At 38.5% G+C, this 14867-nt stretch overlaps 1 protein-coding gene and 1 long non-coding RNA gene across 5 annotated transcripts in view; both read left to right on the forward strand.

Annotated features, from left to right (window-relative positions):
• The window catches only part of LOC137854066 (uncharacterized), a 259333-nt gene extending 247984 nt beyond the window's left edge, over positions 1-11349 (forward strand). The window contains exons 3-4 of the long non-coding RNA XR_011094940.1: positions 9315-9387; positions 10366-11349. This is a non-coding gene — a long non-coding RNA (uncharacterized lncRNA). The remainder of the gene's footprint in view (positions 1-9314; positions 9388-10365) is intronic.
• The window catches only part of LOC137854064 (SAM and SH3 domain-containing protein 1-like), a 545195-nt gene that overhangs the window by 257696 nt on the left and 272632 nt on the right, over positions 1-14867 (forward strand). The gene's annotated exons all lie outside the window — the stretch shown is intronic.

Below are 14867 nucleotides of genomic sequence, written 5' to 3' on the forward strand. Positions count from 1 at the left end.
GAAAGATAATTGAGAGATAAAGAAGAGGCAGGTGAACTTATTCTCTGATCTGTATTTTGTATTGTATGACTTTGGCCAAGGATCTTAAAATATAGTATTTCTTTTGGTATTTGCCTATCAAACTTAACATATCAGTATATTTTTATGTATTGCTTTGCTTGTTAAAATAAATAATGCACTGAACATTGATAAAGTGCAAGCTTCCACTTTTGCAGGCCTCACTGTGTAACTTGCATTCATATTTTTTAATGATCATGTGATTTTTTGGAACAAAGTAAATCTATAAGTAATGATATAATACTATCATCTCCAGAACGGATCGTTCCGGTATGGCATAAGTCAGATTGTAACGTGATACTGGAATACAGAAAACTGTTTTGACTGTGTAAAGAATTTGTTTTTTTAAATGCAGCAGTATGTTTTCAGTGCTCTCAGATGTATTGTTTGATCATGGGAAAAGAAAAGAACATTTGTGGAAGATCAAACAAGATCATGTACAACATACATTTTAAGGTTCACATAAAGTCTGAGCCTTTTCTTCTAAAATTCTTCTGACATCTGTATCTTTGTGGGGGTTGGTGGTTTTTTGGTATAACAATTTAGACCTGTATAACACACTCCAACGTGACTGTATGCAGTTACTTCTCTTTTTATAAGTAGACAACTGTGGTTGTTTCACCAGCCTGAGCAGATAAACTTCACCAAATACCCTCTCTCACTCCCCCTTCTCAAAGGGAAGGGGAGAGAAAATAAAATGAAAACATCTCAACAGTTGAGATGACAGGTAGATCACTCAGCAATTATTGTCAAGCTCAAAACAGACGCAGAGGGAGAATAATACAACCTAGAGCAAACCTAAAAGCAAACTAAAACCACCTTCCTCCTATCCCTCCTCTTCTGCCTCCTCCCTTGAGAGGCACAGAGGAACAGGGACTGGGACTTGAGGTCAGTCCCTGACACTTCATCTCCCCTGCTCCTTCACAGTCCCTCCCTGCCCTTGCTCCCCGTGGGGTCCTTCCCATGAGATGCTGTCCTTCTCCAACTGAGCATGCAGGGGCTGCCCACAGGCAGCAGCTCTTCAAGCACTGCTCCCACATGGCTCTGTACCACAGGGTTCATCACCCAGGAGCAAACTGCTTCAGCACAGGTCCCCCGCAGGTGGGCTGCAGCTCCCCCCAGACCCCCTGCTCCTGCATGGGCTCCTCTCCATGGGCTGCAGCTCCGGCCCGGGGCCTCCTCCTGCGGGGGCTCTCCATGGGCTGCAGCCTCCTCCAGGCCACATCCACCTGCTCCACCGGGGGCTCCTCCACAGGCTGCAGCATGGAGATCTGCTCCATGTGGGACCCATGGGCTGCAGGGGGACAGCCTGCTCCTCCAGGGGCCTCTGCACAGGCCACAGGGGAACTGCTGCCGCCTGCCTGGAGCTCCTTCTGCACCAACCTGTGGAGCTGGCAAGAACAGGCCCTTATCTGACATGGGGCAGCTTCTGGACTCTTTTTACAGAGGCCACCCCTGCTACCAGAACATTGCCATATAAACCTATTACAGCAATCCGTGATTTTCAGCATCAGAACAGGGATGTTCAAATATGTATTTTTGAAAATAAGTACAGTAATGATCTGTTGGTAATTAATACCACCTCTTAAAGATTTATTTTACATTTTCCTTCAGTAGTATTTTGCATATTCTATTTGGGAAGTGTTACGGTAAATTTCACCTTACGGTAGGGAGCTGACTTAGCCTGCACGCAGCAGATCAGTGGTATGGTGGTTCTGCTCATGTACACTTCAGAAGAATTTCTACAAGTGTACGTACACATATATGAACCCGTTTGCTAGCTTCACGCTTGTTCTAGGTAAAATTTAAAAAACCAACAAAATACCTTGTGGTTTGTGTTAGTTGCTTTGCATGGCAGGTAGAATGGAAATTCGCTCGCTTCACTGTCAAGGAATAACATGATAATCTTGCAGCATTCCAGTATGTCTCTACTGGGAAAGAACATTTTTTTGAGTTTAAAGTAATAAAGTCAAGTATGTACTTCTGCTCTAGTTGGCATTTTAGTAGCGGACTCCTGGTTTGTGGCATTCAGCGTAAGTAAAAAGGGGTTCCTTTTGGAAGGGCAGAGGAAATGCTCTTGTGCATACCAAAAAAGCATCAGTAGAGCTGCCCTTCAGTGACCTTTCCGCTTGTCCTGGCATTTTCACATACTTTTCTCAAAGCACGGGCGTCATGATAGATTCTTAGGTCCACTACTTTCCTGGTCCATCTTAAACTCCGCAAACTCTTGTACATAGATCTGAATCTAGAGAAGCCTTGTGCCAAACTCTCACTCTGGATATTTGGCATTGCACATGCCTGCCCCTTCAAAATGACTTGTGACCTGTGTTTCAAAGATCAGTTTGGTTCCCTCAAAATCATGGCTGTCTCCTTATGTGGGAGCAGTCTGTGCTTCCCAGAGGGCAGGAACTGTAGTTCTTCCTACGCTTTCTGAATGGGGGGCTGAGCAGGCAAAGGCCTGGAGAAAAGTGAGGCAGAACTGGATTTAGAAGTCTAAGTAATATAGTCCATTACCTATTAGGTAATAATTATACCCTTTTAAATTGCGTACTATGGTGAATTTGATTCCCTGATATCAAGTTGGGCCACTGCAGGTAGCTGCTTTTTTCTCTTTAAACTTGTGTGGCGTGTATTAAAATGTATATCAGATGCGATATGGAGATTATATCAATGACATTTCTAAATACACAGTTTCTGGTTTCCTTTCCAATGAAGCTTTGATGTCAGCATTTTGACAATTGCCCTTTACTTGTGTGCCTACCTGCTGCAGATGGGGCCTGACTTACATGCCAAAGTCTGTCTTTAAAGCTATATGTTCTTCTGTTGACATTTTTTCTCCTTTTATTTTTTGCCTTCAAAGGTTTTTGTGTTTTCATGCTGTTTTTCTTTTTTCCTTTTTTTTCTTTTTTTTTCTTTTTTTTTAAGCTAAAAGAAATTAGCCTACCCAGTTTCTACACTTAGGCTTGTCTTTGTTTCTGTGCTTTTCCATCTGTCCTGTTCACAAGTTTTGCATCTACATGCTGTGCTTTACAGACATACATGCTCTAAACTGGCATTGCATTGCATAATCGTTTGTAATCAAAATTGCTTCAGGTGATTTAGCAAGTAACATTCAAAGCAACTGCTAAGTAGAGGGAATATAGGAGTAGAGACTGATTTAATGCCTGCTCTTAGAGCTTAAAGTATAAAACTAATGGTGCTAAGATGGTATCATGGAGACAACTATATGTTATCCAAGGCTGACATGATAGAAGACTGAATTACGTTATCATTGTACTGTAGCCTCATGCAACGAATACTGCTGCACATAAGCAGGACACCAAGAGAAATAAAGCCAGCTCTGTCAAAAGCTAATTTGCAGGTGCATCTGAAGATGGGCAGTGTATTCGTACAGTTCTGTTCCTGATGACTTCCTTGTTCTGAAACAGTGTGGTTCTACTCAGGATTTTAAAATCAAAAAGGTTGTTTTCCTTCAAATTAAAATAGTCAGGGGACTTGTATTTTCTAATTTTTATTCTACTTTTTATTTATTCAGTAATAAAATAAAAGGATTAGGTAAGTCTTTAAAAGCATAATAAAATGCTGCTGTGAGTGGTATGCTGTTCAGGGGATGTAGGTGCAATTTCTTTCCTCTTAGGTATCATCTTAAATTGTAGTAAAATTCTAATGGAAAAATATTTTGAACATCAGTCTGAAGGACCTGTATACAGACATTAGGAGATAAGTAGTTCTGATTTTTTTTTTTCTCATTTAAGCAAGTTACCTGTTTTCTAGAAATCTTAACATTACTAGACTTAAAAAAAAAAAAAAAAAAAAAAAAAAGGAAATCATGTTTGCACATTGTCTATGAAAAACTATGATGCTGATAGTGTTAAAAAGCCTTATCCAAGCTAAGTTTTCATAGCTGTACTGTCTAGAGTGGCTTATTCTGGCAAATGTTTTCCAAAGTGTTCTGGAAAGGCAAATGGAAAGACTCACTAGGAGAAGAAAATGAGCCTTTACCTTCAGGGGAGGAAAGTTGAATTGGATCTATGAAGTTAAATAAACTTCACTCTTGGCTCCTTGTTGTATTGCATAGGTATTTTGGTTCCTTGGCTTGCTGTTCAAAAAAAGCCTTGTTCATAATTTTCAACTCAACTGGTAAGAACACATGGTACATATGGTGAGGGTGTCTGAATGGTTTTACAGACAAATACAGAGTTGGGAATAAGTGTAGAATGTGAAGTACTTGGGATAAATGGCCTTGTTGGGTTTTACTTGGAAGGTCTGAGATGGGAAAAAGTGTTTCCCATGTAGAAGGAAAATAATTTCTGTTGAAGATGCCAAGGAAAAGAAAGCTAATGAGGATAAGTATGCCTGTTTTTCATGGTGCAGAACAATGAGGAGGAATATTTTTGCAGTTTGTGATTTTGAAGGGTAGTTACAACTTTTTATTATTTAGCTCTTGCTAACACTGTCTCCATCTTTAATTTCCAGAATGCAAAAATTCACCACTCTAACTTTAGTAGTGCTGGCATAGATTGGCAACAATTTCAGACTTGAACAGGTTTCTAATGCAGAGTAACATGTTTCTCTATTGATGTGTTAAGCTCTTAATTAGGCGGTGACTATGACAACCTCGTGTGATGTGGCAGCATCCCCAAATTGTTCCTGAAAAGTTGTGTGTATATCAAAAAAAAAAAAAAAAACTTCCTCCTCTTCCTCCTTCTCCTTTCTCTTCTCCTCTTCTCTTCATATGGCTTCAGATATACTCTTTAACTGTGCTTAACCTTTTGATTTACTAAGGTAATCCGGAAATGTTTTTTCTTATTATTCTTTATATCTAGTTCCTGGACTTTCCCATCCCTTACAGTAAGCTTGTTTGCAATGTGATGGGTGCTAATTTGTTTTTTCACGTCTTTGGGAGGTTTGCAGTGCTCTCTGTACCAGCAGCAAGTCAACCACTTCAGCACTGCCTGGTGAACAGCACAGCAGAGCGGCACTGGCTGTCCCCAGGAGCCTTTCACTTGCCTCTGAAGGCAGTGTCCCTGCAGCCAAAGGGAAATTATCGTCAATGAGAGTCAAAAGGCATTCAGCCTTTTGGTGATAAATTGTCCTGTTGCCTCAAGGCACCACTTCTTCCAAAGACAAAGGCACTGATAAAATATTTATGCTGAAAGGTAGCAGGCAAAGGGATTGTGCATTGTGAGGTTTAAATCTGTGTTGCCAAGATAATTTTTTCTTAACTTTAGTGATCTGAAGGTAAAAAATAAGGATCTTAAGGAATATATTTTGAGAGTTAAGCCCGAATGCAGAAGTCACTGATGCCATCATTTCACTTAAAATAGCAAACATAGAGGTTGCATTGTCAAGAGTTTTTATAATTGAATGATGTAGTCTGGGCCATAATACAGCCTTTTCTAGTGAAAAGGTTAGAAGCAGTGAAGTGGTGACAGGAGAATCATGTTTTAAGTACTGATCGTTACCCCGTTTCTTAACGACACTTGTTTGTTTTGTTGTGGTTTTTTTCCCTCATTTGCCCACGTGTAATTTCTGCTTTCACAGGGATGGTGAGAACACTGGTATGGAAAAATAGCTGCTCTTTGATGCTTGTAGAGATTGCAGTCTCAGTAGCTGCTCTGTAGTAACACCACTGCAGCTGGTACATCCTAATGGGTGGTACAAACAGTGGCTGTCCAAAAAAAAAAAAAAAAAAAGACCTCTTGTAAACAAGATAATAGTATATCTGTATAGGAGCTTCAATTCTCATTTTTAGTAGTTGCATACTGATGCTTTGAACTATATTTATTTAACTGAAGGCAAGTTTACAGGATGACAACGCAGCTATGTAAGTCTAGAGTTACAACAATGGATACTGCCAGGCTTCAAAGCTCCCAGCACAGACATGTCCAGAAGTCTATTCTGCACTCTGAATTCTTTGTGGTTTTCAATTACTACATGCAGAGGTCATGATTTCCAGCCCTATTGTTCTGTTCTTTTCCTACCTCTGAATTATTATGGTAGAGAGTAAGATAAGAGCCAGTATGTTAAAGTGTATATGCGTTATTGGAGGGATAGGATGGCAGCAAAGGCTACAAATCCTTTTAGTAAAACAGAACACTCTCTTGGTGACTGCTTTGCTTGGTTTTATTAGTTCATCTGTCTGCAAATGAGTCCTGCAGGTGCTTTCTCAAATGGATTGAGAGATTGCCTGGTATGTTCCTCTGCTTCTTATAAGTACCTCTGCGTCCTGTGTAGAAGATTTGTAACTTCCTACACTGAGATATCTTTGTAAAGCACACCAAGGACCCTTGAGCCTTCCAAAGCCACAGTATGGGTTGAAAGAGGAACTTAATGAAAACTGGGAAAAAAAAATAATAATAATAAAAGGATAATGATAGAAAAGGTGTTAATACAAATTGAACAGCTAGATTTTCTAAACTTGTATTGTGAAAAGATGCATCTTCTTCTCTCACATGTTCTTCGCGTTCATGGCAGTCAGTACGTGCTGCTTGCACCTAGAGGTATGAATCCAGTTCTCTCTTCTTCCTGCTACCAAGGAAAAGAGTAAACAAGGGGGGAGTGTAGCATTAAGTCAAGCATCGTTTCCAAGACTCAGTTGCGAGAGCTGGAAATTCCAGGATCTCCAGTTTCAATCTGCTCCCCGCTTAGAAAGTGGTTTTTAGTTTTCTGCAAGATCCTGCAAGTTGAAATTCAGGGCACCTCTTACTGATGAAGGACATGGCAGGGATGCATGGGAACTAAAATAACTTCTTACATTTTTCTTCATCCTTCCAGAGCACAATTAAATGCAAAATACCTGGGAAAACTTGCTGTGATCTAATAATGCCTCTTTAGCTTAACCTGGGTCTTCTCTCCAGCCAAGACTCCAACTCTGATTATTTGGTTACTCTACCTATTTTTTGTGTGATTTATTCTTTCAATATTTCTAGCTAGCTTGAACTATGAAGCAAGGAAACAGGAAAAACAGTGCTAGGATTTAGATAAGATATGACTTGTCTTACAAAGTATAACTGGCAGGTGTGATCATATTACTGGATAGGGATGCATTTGGAGAGGGTAGAGAGAACAGAATTTTATTTTCAGCCAAGTATTTTTCTACTTGATTTGATTGAATATTCTAGAGAAAGCAAGCAAGGAGTGGCTTGAAAAAGCATTTCTGTGTAGGTGCCACATTTTTCCATGTGTTTTTACGTGTAGATTTACATAGACTACCATTATATAATATTATATAGATGGTGTATGGGGAGAGAAAGGGATGTGAATAACAAACTTGCCTGAAAACACTTATATTGTTATTCCGTAATTGGAGTTGCTTTTGTTATGTGGAAACAGACATGAACTGGAAAATGAAAGATATCTGAAGGTCATCTCTTCCATTCAGGCTTGGCTGGAGCACAAATAACAGCCTTGTTTACATTTAGTACAAGTATGCGGTGATTAGTATGGTGTCCATTATGTATTATTCCACCAAGGCCAACAGTGTGCTTTTGCTGCAAAGGCCAATGGTATCCTGAGCTGCATTAGGAGGAAGGTGATCCTCCCCCTCTCCTCATTGTTCCTCACACCTGCAGTTCTGTGTCCAGTTCTGGACCCCCTGCACAAGGGAGGCATGGACATATTGGACAGAGACCAATGTAGGGCACAGGGATAATGAAGGGACTGGGTCAGCTCTCCTGTGAAGAAAGCTGAGAGAGCAGGGACTCGGCCTGGAGAAAAGGGGGCTTTTTTTTTTTTTTTTTTTGGGGGGGGGGGAGGAGGGGGGGGGGGGCCTGCATCAATATGTCTAAATACTCAAAGGAAGGGTACAGAGAAGATGGAGCAGTGCTCTTTGCATTGGTGCCCAGTGACAAGGAGAAGAGGCAATGGGCACAAATAGAGAAGGCTCCCTCGGAAGCACTTCTGTGCTTTGTGGTTGACCAAGCATTGGCACAGGTTGCCCACAGAGGTTGTGGGGTCTCCTCCCTTGGAGATCTTCAGCAGCCACCTGGACACAGCCCTGGGCAGCCTGCTCTGGGTGTCCCTGCTTTTAAGCAAGGGGTTGGACCAGGTGGCTTCCAGAGGTCATTGCCAACCTGAACCAGGCTGTGGTTAAGGAATTACAGGGGGCGTTTGTACAAAATACTGTATAATCCAAAGATCTTCCTGTAAGTCTGTATGTTCCTCTAAATTGTTAATATTATCTATAATATAAGCCATGAAGTTATTTTAATACATAGATTTTTTTTCACTTGTGTTTACTTCATATGCATGTAACATTAAGGATAAACAGCCCAAATGCTAGAGGTGGAACTAATGATAATGGGTTGCTGGAGGGTTGTTTGATATGACTATTTTGTTCTGTCCAGGTTGCGAAGTTCTTTTTCTAGAAGGTGGAAGGGAGATCATTGGCCTTTTTCGATAGGCCACATCTGGGTATTACCAGATTATCCTGCTGAAAAGATATAGGCCATTTAAAGAAGTTTATCAGATGTTGTTGGATGACTGTGTCCACATCTCATTAGAAGTTAAACTAACAGATTAAATTTTAAGTGCGTTAATGAGGTATGGATATCATAGCATAAAAACTCTAATCCCTTGCCTTATCTTGCAGTTTAGAAGACCTTCGTTAATTGGATACATTGATACTTAAAAAGGACTGATATCATTATTTGTCCTAAAAGATCTGTGGTATTTCTTTTTTCCTAAATAAATAGGAATTCTGATCCTTCTTTGTAGGATAAACAGGAAACTCGCAGGTCATGATTGTTTGAGCTGAGAAAAAACTCTTGTAGAAGAGGTGTTTGGTTTTAATCACTTTGAAAATGTTTCTTTCTGTATGTAAAATATTCTCATGCATATATATTTATTAAAGCAGGAAATAGTACTGCCATAACTTGAATAACTTTTTTTCTAGATTTCATAATCTTATAATTTATTTGGATATGTTTGCCATCAAAACCAGTCTTACTACTTAAGGTCTACCTCTTAAATTATATCCAGAATGAATAATATCTAAATGTCAAAGACCAAAGTTTTATCCTAGCAGAAATTTTTGAGAAAGTTGGATTTTCCAGTTTTAAAGACTTGCTAATTCTTTTGGTACTTTGTGCTCTGATTTCTTGTGACATTTTCTGTGATTTTAATAGCAAGGCTTGAATTTCATGTCAAATTGAAGAGAGGGATTATTTCTGGGAGATAGAGTACATAAGAATGTTCACTAAAATCCTGGCTTATTTAATAGTTGAGTGATTTTTGGTGTCCTTTATCTTATTTAGGTAAATGAACTGGAGGAGCATTCTGTTTCTGCTTGCTTCATAGGGGGTTAGCCTACACACTGGCTAGCTCTTGGTAATTTCATTTTAGTTTTGGATCTTTATCTTTTTTATTAATATTATTTTCATTTACTCATTTCAGAAACGATAGTTCTTTATTTTGTTTTAGCTTCTTGTGTTTTCTTTTTCCTATTGGTACCTAAAATGTGAACCTTCCTAACATGCCTAAATGTGCTACCACACTAAGGTTAGTTGTTTTCAAATGTGTTGGTATTGCCTCTGAAAAATCCTGATAAAGAGAGAAATTAAGAAAGACTAGTAAGGTTTTAGAAAAGCTATTTTACCTGCTGTATTGTATTGCTTCAGATGACGCAAGTGATAAATGCAATCCCAGGCGACCTACAGGTTAACAATGACCTTTGATTGACCATGGAAGAATATAAAGTCTTAATAACAAGACTCCATACAGAGATAACTTGTAGTCCACTGCAGTTAGGAGTAACTGGGTCATTTTATTCTGATGGCTATTTGGAGGCTTGTATAAAATGAGGTGACTCTTTTAGTTTCTTCTTGGGTTGACCGATACTTGTATGTCTATAGATAATTTTGTTGGCAAAGACACAATGCAGCCAGGACTGATGTAAATTGTCATTGTGACCATAAGTAAGGGCATGCTTCATTCATTGGCAAAACCAAATTCTTCATTAAAATGTTTTGGTTTTATTTTGCTTTAAATTGGGAATACAAGAGAAAAACTGATAGAGGTGTGAGTTCCAGAAAAATATTTCAAAATGTATATATAGACGTCTGACTTAATCAAAAATAAAAGGCAGAAAGGGCCTTTCAGAATGGAATTCCAAATTATTGGCCAGATTATGTATTTAATTTGCTGAGTTTGAGGAAAATCTCTAATGCATTTTAATCTTTAACAGAAATTTAAAATGTCATTGCAGGTTAAATATAGAACTAGACCTAATAAAAGGCCTCTTCTTTGTTCTTTGTACACTATATTGCAGACATACTTTGAATGTTCTTTTGTTCTTCTCTAAGCCAGTGTTTGCCAAAAACTGGACAAGTTCTGTTCTCAGCTGATGATTGCCACACTGTTGGGTACCCGGTCTCAGGAGGATTCCTTAGCTTACATTTTTTCTTGTGTGAAGCTGTACTAATAAGACTGTCTTTCTCTGCACAAAAGAATGAAAAATGTTAATTGTTTCAACTTAGCAATGTTTTCCTTTCTGCAAGCTTGGGAAGTGATAGAAGTGATAAAATTAAACAATGTGTAGTGTGGTGGTTTTTGTTTGTTTGTTTTGAAGCACTTGTTAAGGGAATAAAGACAAGAGCCTTAATTCTGAAATTATATACTGTGGAGTGCTGCTTTCCTTTCTTGATGATGTTTCTTAAGTACTCTAACAGCTCTAACAGTGAAAATCTGAGAGCACAAAACCAGTCATCTCATTATCTGAAATGATGTAGAATTTTATAGATAAAATTCTAGCCATTTTGAACAACCTACGCTTTTGTTAAAAATATTATTTCCCACTAAAAGAGTTTTCCTACTGTGTACTTATATACTTACACTTATATTACTTTTTTTAAGTTTCTTATATTTTTATCTAGATACTAAATGTATTAACTTAAAATACTATTTAATGAGACAAATTTTCACTCTGAATTTTGCGTGCCTGGTAAGGTGAGGATTCACACGGTGGTAAATTTGGGTTTTGAGGAGGTGGCTTAATACTAGACCAAAAACTTTTCACACATGTAAATGGTGAACAAACTACTCTAGGTCCAATTTGTTTTTAAAGCCTGAGAGAATAACTTTGGCCAAAGAAAGTTCAGATTGTACTGGGGGCATTTTCTACTTACATCATTTGGTATTCAGGCAGACCTTATGTTGAAGGGTGCCACTCTTGCTACAGCATAAACATGGGCATGCAGTCTGGTGAGATGAAAGGATGTACAACCCTATCTATCTTCATGCTTGATCTGAGTCACACTGGTACTGTGATGTGTGATGTGGCATTAAGGAGTTTGGCATCATGGTAAGAGAGGCCCATGTAAATAAACACACAACACCAACTTGGAAAGCTTTTGTTGGAACCCTTAATATAAAACAGCAAAGCTACCTTGTTGAGTAGAGGTAAAAATAGCAATATAGCTAACAGCACCACAGTATGAGCTGCCATTGAAGAGAGGTGAAAGCTGTGTTTGTCCTGGCTATTTTCTGGATTCTACTTCAGCCTTTACAAATAGATCACAGCTGGAGTATCTGCAGAACTTGCCATCATTGGGTCACGCTCAACACCGGCTTTTACTATAGATCGTTTTTTTCCTTTTGTTGTCTCAAAAGGAATTGGAGTACAGGTCAAAAAGAGCATCTGGCTGAAAATACCCAAGTCAAGATACCAGGACAATTAAAACAGGAAGAAAAGGTGGAGGAAAATAGCAGGACTCGAGCAATCACAAAAGCATGGTAACCTTCGTAGTTCAACCTGACCTCTTTGCCTTTCAACTCCTCATGCTGTACTTATTTTGGGAGCATAGTAACAGGGGAAAAAAACAAACAAACAAAAAAAAAAAACAACAAAGAATATTAAAATAGCCCAGCAAAATGGGGTATTGGTATTGCAATCTGAATGCTGTACAAACATTGTTTTTAAAATGCTAATTTTCCATTTTTAACCTTTTTTTCCCTAATTGAGCACAGATATACCCGTGAAAAATGACACTTGGCACGCAGTGATTTGAAAATCACTGTCTGCCGCTTGATGTCTTCATCTGACAACATCTATATGTTGCCAGGTTGCCATGACAACTAAGTACAGTTGTAATTGCAACCCTGGAAAGGTAATTCTTTCACTCAAAATGTGGCATACATTTAGTCTGTCTGAAGTTTAAACAAACCATCTTTTAATGACAAGTATTTTGAAAAGCCTGAATGAGGCAGCTTCTTTGATGTCATTTTTTTTTTATTATCTCATGTAGTCTAACTAGATAGATATGTTGGCTTTTATTCAGCAGAGTCTGTATTTTTAACCTTTTTATGCTTTATTTAAGTTTCAAATATATGGTATCAACTGTGAATCTGAAATTAACATATGAAAGCAAAATAACACATAAAGTGTTCATTTACTTGTACTGGCAGTTCTGAAAGCAGAAGATCTTGATACATTCCTTAGACTTACAATCCTTTGCATGAAATCAAATGAGTTTTGTTGTATGGCTGGATTAATGTTAGAAAAAAAAAAAAAAAAAAGTAAGAAAAAAAAGTTCTAGTTTTTTACTCAGCAGGCCACATAGATTTTATAGTGCCACATAGACAATCTTTAGAATCAGAAAAACTGCAGTAATTCCATGAAATTTCCACCTGATTTTTGTGTATAGCTGAGCCTTATTGCAGACATCTGTAATCCTCAGTACTGAGAATTGGCAACATGTAGCTGCATTTTGCCTGTTGATCTGTCTTCTCCATCATTGATGTTGTACAGTCCCTCACCTTCCATTTCCATTACGCAGAGTGAGTAATATGTTAGTCAACTACACCTCTTTGTAGTAGTGGAAAAAAACAACAACAATAAAAAAAAAAAACTTTCTTAGGTCTTTGGGCTGTCATTTAGGGCTAGAATATGGGCTTTATATTCTCTGGGGGGTGCAAACTAGCTCTGTAAAGTAAGAATGAATGCAGTTCTGAGCTTTCAGTATTAATTTCATCAATCGGCAGTACTGCTCCATGAGGGCATGGTAGCAGCGTTTCTGTGGATTGCTGCATTTTTGCTCACTAAATGATAGAGCCCTCACTCGGGGTTTCTGGATAAACCAGGCAGCTTTAGTCTTTGGATGTGTTAGGCTTTCAGTGAATGTTGAACATAAATAGTGTGATTTTAAACTTAATATGGGATAAATGCTTTCATTTAGGTACTCACTTGGCTCAGCAATCCACAACAATAAAATCACCCTTCCTAAGACATGCACAGAGAGATTCACATTTTTGCTCTGGAAAACAAGAGCATGGTGAGGTTTTTGATAAGTTTTGAAAATCAAGTTGATTTTTAGGTTGACCACCGTTTTCTGCCTGCACCTCCACTGTCAGTTGAAAACTTCTTTGAATGCAGCAAGGCCGTTCACGCTCACAATATACTTTATTTTCATAATAGAAGGTCTTCTTGCAAGTCTAGACAACTCATCATTTCAGAGCAAGTCCTCTTGAAACAATTGTGGCATTATGCCATCTGATTTTTTTGATCTATTCCTTTGTGCTTGAAATTTATTCAAAATGTTTTTCTTTGGCTTTTTTTAATTGCCTCCTAATGAACCAGAAGACAAAACCATGGTGTCACTCGGCAAAACAGAACTTGTATATTTTAAAGCAAGTCACAGATGTGTCCCTAGAGATGTCCTAAAGCTCATTATGACCAAAGTATTGGAATAGGCTTTCAGTATCCTAACACGCAATGTGGTAGTATAAATTGCAGAGAAAGAATCATGATTGTTTAATTTGAAATAATCCTTTATCTCCGAGGTCCGTGCTTTGCATAGATGTGCTGTATTGTTTGAGCATTTTGTGTGATCCGGTGATCAGTGCTCTAATTGTTTTGCAGAAAGCTAGTTTAAAAAGCTAGGCACACCTCTCTATGCAAAGTAGAAAACAGCTATTCTGTGATTAAAAGACACTGAGCAGCAAGCACATAGCCATACCAGATGGGAAGGCAAGTAGAATAGGAGAGGGACAACAGCAATCCTCAGCACCTTCCTGCATATCTTACTCTGAATATTAATACGGATGGAGATTCTAGCATCTCTTGAATAAGCTTACCCGGGTGTACTGGCATCATTCAGCCCAGAATTTGCCACTTAGTATGTATGAAATATGTATTATTTCAGAAGTTAATTGTCTGAAATATGCATGTAGATAGCAAATCCTCACTGTTTTCTATAAACTTCTAATAGTTACTTCAGCACACAAGAAGATGGATTAGGATCTGGCATCCTGCTTTTCTGATTTATGCTGTGTTTGTAACTTTTTCTTATAGTATTGAGCTCCGAGTTGGCTGCATATTCCTGCAGAAAAACGGGTTGTATGTGTTTTGAAAGCTAGTTAGGACTATGAGTTTGAGTTCTTACTCCAGTTGCTGTTTTTTTATCCTGGCAGAAGCCCTGTGTTGTATCACCAAAATTTTGGAGTTACCACCATCCTGTAGTGACTCAACACCACTGGAGTTTGCTGGGTTGAGTTTTCACCTAGTTGCTATTGTGCTCTGCATCTTGCCTTGCAAGGTGAAGTGACAGGATTCAGTCTTCACTTAATTTTATTTTATTTTTTTTCCATATTTGATGAGTAAAAGCTCTTGCTTTCCTTCCTCCTATGCTTCCACGCTGACCTGGAAATCATTTACATGCTCTAATGCTCTGCACCCTGACTGTTCCATATTTAGCAGGATAGGTTATAACTTACAGATATGCTCATGTTGCACAGGATTAGCTTTTTCTTAACTTTCACAAGAAATGCAAAAATAAGAATCCCTGTAGTGTGCTTTTTCTCAGTTCCACCAA

The sequence above is a fragment of the Anas acuta genome, chromosome 3 (assembly GCF_963932015.1).
Source record: "Anas acuta chromosome 3, bAnaAcu1.1, whole genome shotgun sequence".
In the NCBI taxonomy this organism is placed as follows: Eukaryota; Metazoa; Chordata; class Aves; order Anseriformes; family Anatidae; genus Anas; species Anas acuta.